Source organism: Coturnix japonica, chromosome 1, assembly GCF_001577835.2.
Source record: "Coturnix japonica isolate 7356 chromosome 1, Coturnix japonica 2.1, whole genome shotgun sequence".
Lineage (NCBI taxonomy): Eukaryota > Metazoa > Chordata > Aves > Galliformes > Phasianidae > Coturnix > Coturnix japonica.
The window spans coordinates 144,619,262-144,626,492 of NC_029516.1; positions in this window are offsets into that span (position 1 = coordinate 144,619,262).

Below are 7,231 nucleotides of genomic sequence, written 5' to 3' on the forward strand. Positions count from 1 at the left end.
ATAGAATATGGTCGTGTTTTAAGTGTTTCTGTATGTCATCAAAATTGAATACTTGTGTCTTTGTAGCAGTAAACTTATATTATGAATGAATTTGTGTATGCAAAGTACAGCATTTCACAACTTACATATACATTTGGCATATTCTTTTTGAGATGTGAGTGTGCAATGATGCTATAAATTGAAAATACATTCTTAGACAAATACCAATACAAAGTTTCTCAATCAAAAGCAGAATGTATCCAAGAATGTTTTCATTATTATAAATTCTTTCACGATTTATTTTATTACTCCAGATTAAGATTTAATTATTGTTATGGTTTTATGATTTTTGGTCATCGGTATTCCACTTCATAACATCATGCAGTATGCTGGGAGTTAATGTTAATGCTCAAGTTCCAGGTACCTGTCCCAGAAGAGAGGAAGAACTACAGCCCCCAGAGGACTGTTTGCTGTTAGAGGGAAAAGACAAAAAGTCATTTTAACTTCCTTTCCCTTTTTGATCTTAGCAGCATAGGTGTTTACTAGATTGTCTCAGCTCAGCATTAGAGTAAGGCCTTTGTCTTTCAGGCAATCTTTCTCATATTATTTGATTTACTAGCTTCAATTCTAATTATATTGTATTATGATAGAATCATAAGAGTCGTAAAATGGCCTGGGTTGAAAAGAGCCACAATGATCATCTAGTTTCAATCCCCTGGCTATGTGCAGGGTCACCAACCACTAAACCAGGCTGCTCAGAGCTACATCCAGCCTTATAGTGTGTTATCTTGCATTCTGATATCTTATTTAGTAAATTAGTTTGTTTCTTCTCAGATCATTGCCACTGTTTTGTTTTTAGGCCCATCTCTCTACCCTTTTCCCTTTTCACCTTTTTTCCTTTCCTGGGGTGTGGGTCCATGGGTCCTGCCACCCTGCTAGTCATGGAACCAGGACAAACCAGCCCATAAAACACTGACAATTATTATTAAAGATTATTAGGAAGGTTGGAAGAGTTATTAGAAATGTTAATCTTTTTGCATTTACTGATAAAATTTTGTCATTGTACCTCAATTGCATACAGTACATTTCTGGAAATGGAAAGATATCAAAAAGTTACATTCAGATTTGCAGAACAAAGACTTCTTTCTGAATAGAAAAGGATTTTAACACATATTAAAAATAAAAAATAAAGTAAAAATGTCTATGATTAGAAGTTAAGCATGTTACTTAAATTACATTAAAGTCTACCAAATCATTAAATAATGGTGAAAGCTAATTTTAAACTGCTAAGTAATGAAAGATGAAAACATTATGTAAAAAACTGATTCTAAAGTTCACATTAAACATGCAACTGAATATAAAAACAAACATAATTTTAAAAACAAAAGAATACAAAACCAAGAACAACAATAAAATAAAATCCAGCAACAATCAGACTGCATTAGTACACACAAAGTAGAAAATATTCAGGTCCTTAGACATCTGTATCCAGTGCTTTCTTTTTTTTTTTTTTCTTTTTCTTTTTTTTCTTTTTTTTCCCCCACCTTTTCTGAGATATTCTCACAGTGCTTAAGAAAATGACTAAATATTGTGCTAAACTTCCCCTTTTCTAGAATGAAAGTTGGAGCTCAGGTTGTCTGTCCAAAGTTGCCTAAAATGAGGTTAAGCATGTGTTTTAGAAACTGAGAATTCTAGAAACTGAGTATTTCCTTATGTAATAGGACTGTAAGTACTTGAACATCTGACCAGCAATATCTGCAGTTAACTCCAAATTATTTAAAATTTCCAGTAAGAACATAAAATCATATTTGAAAAATAGATAAAAGTAAAATAATAAAATAAAATAAAATAAATAAAATAAAATAAAATAAAATAAAATAAAATAAAATAAAATAGTCATGATTTACATTACTTTTCTCATCTTAGTAAGTTAGAAGTAGCTTGCTTATAGGATACTTCCTTTGGTTTAGTGGGAATTAACTGGTATTAGTAACATCTTCACATTTATCAATAGCATTTTATCCCTGATTAAACAAACTTAATACACTTAACTTTCAGGCTGTCCTAGGAGTCCAACAGAGGGCCACAAAGATGATTAAGGGCCCAGAGCATGAGTTCAGCCTGGGGAAAAGAAGACTGAGGGGGGATCTGATTAATGTTTATAAATATCTGAAGGGAGGTGGGAGGCAAATGGATGAGACCAGTATCTTCTTGGTGGGGCATAGCAATAGGACAAGGAGTAATGGCCTAAAACTTGAATGTAGGAAGTTCCATACTAACATGAAGAATGACTTCTTTTCAGTAAGAGTGACAGAGCACTGGAACAGGTTGCCCAGAGAGACTATGTTGTTTCCTTCTATGGAGGTATTCAAGATCCATCTGGATGCAAACCTGTGTGACCTATTGTAGAGTATCTGCTTTAGCAAGGGGTTTGGACTTGATGATCTCTTGAGGTTCATACCAAATCCTGCCATTCCACGATTCTGCAATTCTATGTAATTTTGTTCTTCATTAATAAGTAAAATGTCACCAAAAAGTGTAGTTTTGCCGTTGTTGTTGTTTGTTTGTATGTTTTTAAACAATTGCTGATCAAAGTCTTAGTAGAAGTCAAAAATAATTCAGAAGTGTATATTAGCAGCCTTTATGATACATAAGGGTACAATCCACCAAAAAAAATATAGTCACCTAGCTTCTAGATCAATATTTATTAGCCTCTAACTTTTAGAGAAAAATACACAAATATTTTATTATTGTTTTTACTATTATTGAAAAAAAAAAAAGTATATACATACGCATTTTATGTTCTGACTTATTCCCTTTCTTTCCCACTGACTATTAAGGGTACACAAAAATATTAATGAATCTTTAAAGATTTCTAAAGTTAAGCAGGGAGATTCCTATCTAGACTGATTAGAATTTTGGTGTAAAATAGAAAATACAATCAGCTATCATACAAAGAGCTCAATGTAATATATAGGGATTTAGAGACGAAAAATTCCTTTTTTTTTTTTTTTTTTTTTAAATAATGCATGGGAGGTGATGTCATAAATAGAAGGAAAAGAAGAAAAAAAAGAAAATGAGATTTTTTTATTTTTTGGTGAAATATATATTGGAGTAGATGTATTAAAGTAAAGATAGGTGATAGAAGAGATATAATCCTAGAATGAAGGATATGTAGCCAGGTCTCAGAGAATTTTAGTTATAAGGATGTATCATACTAGTCCAAGATAAGTTTCTACTCATTACTCTATATGTTATATCACAACAAATCTGGCAGCCTTATTTAGAAGTTGCTGTACAAAAAATACAGTCTACAAGTCAGAAGAAAAATGATCACAGACAAAGTTACAGAAAATACAAATGTAAAAACACTGTAGGTTTTTTTTTTTGTTTTTATTTTTTCTTAGATATACATTTCATAGTCAAGAGAGAAGGTTAAGGGGTATTTCTGTCCAGAATTTTCCTGAAAATTAAAATAAAATAAACTTAAATAAACATGTTTGGTTATAAATTAAGTTGTAGAAGACATAGGGCATGAGATAATTAAAGCAAGAGCAATAACAAAATGATTAATTCCAATGAAAAGGATCTCACGATGGAATGATAAAAAGACTTCTACATAGGACCCACATAGGACTAACTCCTTCAAAATAACAAGATGGAAAAATGTCAGAGTTACTGAAAATTCCATCCAGACTGGATCTGCAGTAGTGACTGTGTCCTTTATACCTCCTTCTCTGTTTTCTAAAAGTGCTTAGACACTTTGGAAATCTGTAATAATATTAATTCTAGTACTAGTAGAAGCAGTGATAGAATCATAGTTGTTACTGTAAGAAAAAAAAGGGACAGGTCTTTAGTATATGTTGAATAATGTCTTGCATAATTATATTATTATTTATTTATTTATTTATTTATTTATTTTTAGTATAACAACATACTAGCAGTAAATATAAAAGAGAGCAGCATCGAACTGGAAAGTAGTTGTGGTTTTTTTTTCAAATTCTATGATCAGTTATGGAAATATTTTTGAAGGTGTTTATGTAATCAATCAATTTATTAACCTTCTGAAACAAATGTCTATCCCAAACTTTGCTTATATTATAGTTTTGAATATAGTAATGAATGCCTTGTAGATTTTGAATATGTGAAATGCCAAACTTTAAGCTAAAATAAAAGCAGGAGCTGTCAATTGGTTACAGGTATTCTCATCATTTATTTTGCTTACTGGTCTTTTTGTAAGAAAACCTGACATGTAAAAATAACACCAGCAGTAAAACCTTGGTGCTTAAATGCCTTCAATTCCCCTTGAGTGCCTTCATAACTACAGTTTTCTTAGTAGTGAAGTTGTAATGACAGCTGTCATCAATGGGCTTTCATGAGATGTACCCTGACCTTTAGATGCTGTATGTTGCAATTACTGTTGTAAAGCCTTTGGGGGCTTGAATTGGGATTTCACACTTCAACATAGCTGCAAATTGTTAACTCTTCTTGAAGGTGTCTAAGAGGACATAAGGGATATATATTTTTCCTTTCCTTACCTTCTTCCCCTTCCCCTTCCTCTTTCCTTGCCTTGCCTTTTGTCCTTCCTTTTGCTTTGCCTTGCCTTTTTCTTTTCTTTCCCTCTCAAAAATTAAATGTGACAATAGTAGTGGGGTTTTTTTGGTTTCTTTTTTTCGTGTGTGTGTGTTTTTGTTTGGTTGGTTTTGGTTTTTGTTTTTAACAGTGACAAGCATAGCTATTTTGGATTTATTTATTTATTTATTTGGTTGAATTCATTGGAACCATTTAGATATGCTAAGATAAAATACACTTGAAGAAAGAAAGGTACATGAATACATGTAAAATAAAACAAGCAAGAAAATAAAGAAACACAAATTAATAAACAAGCAACAAACACAGACACTGTTTTACTTTGTGCCTAAATTATCATCAAAGTGAAAACAAAACAAAACAACAACAAAAAAGAAACAGATCTCTACATTTTGAGTCTTCTCTGTGGACTGTAAGTACAGAAGTACAGAGAAAGGAAATGACAAGGTACACTCTAAAGGTTTCCCTTAACTTTCTGATGACTAGAACCCAGTTTCTTGAACCTGACTATAAGTTTCATGTACATTTTCATAAGAAAAAAAAAAAAAAGGAGCTCTAGGTTTCATCAAGTAAACTTCAAAGCCTTCCAAAGCATATGAAAAAATGAAGTCAACTCAAGCACTATTTTTTTAAAAATGAAAATGTATCTAATATACAGAGTCAAATAGCATATCTTTTCTATGATGGCACATTACTTCTTGTTAATTAAATATACTTTTTCTGTCTCATAAACAGTCTACAAAAAAAGAAAGCTGTCAGATTTCTGTTCAAGATCATTAATGGTCATCTGAATTTCTTTGTTCAAATGCATGAGCACAGAGATATTCATTTCAAACACGATGCAGCTAGTAAGCTTACATTTCTATAAATTTGAGTCACTTGGATGTGTCTGAACTGAAACATCTATGTAATATTCAAAATAGTCCCACTGAATTTTGCAAAGCAAAATTACACTGTTGTAATTTTGCATTCACTTCTCACTACTGCATTTCATCTGTGGTAATTAATTATCTGCCTGTGAAAAATTGCATCTGAATATTTTATTCAAAGTTTGGAAACTATATAGCCATTAATTTATTTGCAAAGGGTATTGAAAAAAGTTTTTGTTTGTTTGTTTGTTTTTTGTTTTCTTTTTCTCTCTTATACTTCAGTTTGTTACACATAACATTCTAATAAAAAAAAAATTAAAACAAATACATATTAGAAGATTGTCTAATGAGAAGTATTTGACAACTCCACCATAACAGCAGTGATTAACATAATTGTGCAGCCATGATATACCACAGGGAAATCTTAGAGATTCGAGGACGTGCAATTTATAATCAACATTTTATAAGCCTTGCGTGACTGCGTGTACTATCTCAGAGTTTTCCAGAATATATTAGCGACTGTCAGATTCCAACAGATGTTTAAAATTCACATAAAACGTTAAAGAAAAAAAAATGTATTTACAATATCTATTTATTTCCTCAAAATATTATGAATGTAATAACAAAGCACTGTTCAAATAAATTCTCTTATATTTACCTTACTAATATTGGAGTTTTTGTGTATTGATCTTTCTTGTGTTGGAGAGGGAGGCTGGAGAATCTTAATCTCCTTGGTGATGAATGAAAAAAATATTAACCAAAATATTACATACACACAACTAGTTTATTGATTTGGATATAAAACATGGGCTTCAGTTTTGGAAAAAGATTATTTTATCAATTTAATAGTTTTTAATACAAGATTTCAAGACTTGATGAAAGTCCTCTTTCTTGCTTTGCTTTTCTTTCCTTTTCTTTCCTTTTTTTTTTTTTTTTTTTTTTTTCTTTGCTTTTTTTTTCTTTCCTTTTTTTTTTTTTTTTTTTTTTTCTTCCTGGTTTTATAGCAAACAGATTAACTGAGTTGTGTCTTTAGCTTTATTGGATTCTCTCCTAGAGATTCTAAAAATGTGAGTGTATAATTAACAATGTAGTGGAATTCCAAGATCACAGCCTGAACCAATGAGTGACCTACATGAGTGCATGGCTGCCTCGAGCAGTGGCTGGGGGATGTCTGGAGCCACCCCTTCTGTCTCCGCAATACTTCCCATGCAATCTGAGTCTGCATGGGTCCCCCTTTTCCCCCGCCCTTCTCTCTGGTGGTGTGATGGTATGAAAGGGGGAGGGTCATATTCCTCAGCTCATCTCTTTCACCAAACTGTTACCAGGAGGGGTGAGTTAAAATCTTGTCAATGTCTTTTTCTATAATGTCTATTTCTGAAATAAAGTCTTTGTTATTGCCTTCATTCGTTCTACATTTTGGCAAGCCAGGCCGCCAAACATCTTTAAAGGTACCCAATTATAAGCCTCCTAAAATAATCACCATGGCATTTTTGAACAACATTTTTGTATGGTGCTTTGGATGGGGAAAGACTACCCCTTTGAATGACCTTTTGTCAGGGCATGTCCTGGGATTCCTAGGATCTCTGTAAAATGGGATTGCTTGTATAGTTGAAAAATGGAGCCCCCTGTGGGACTGAAGAAATGTTCAGGAGTCTCCAGCCCACCTGGTTGAGTATTTCAATAGTCTTAACAAAAACGTACTCACTACTCGAGAACAGCAGTTAGCTGATGGCCTTGAACTGTCTGAACATAACTGAAGAGGCTCAGGCTGATGCAAATCAGCTATTGAATGA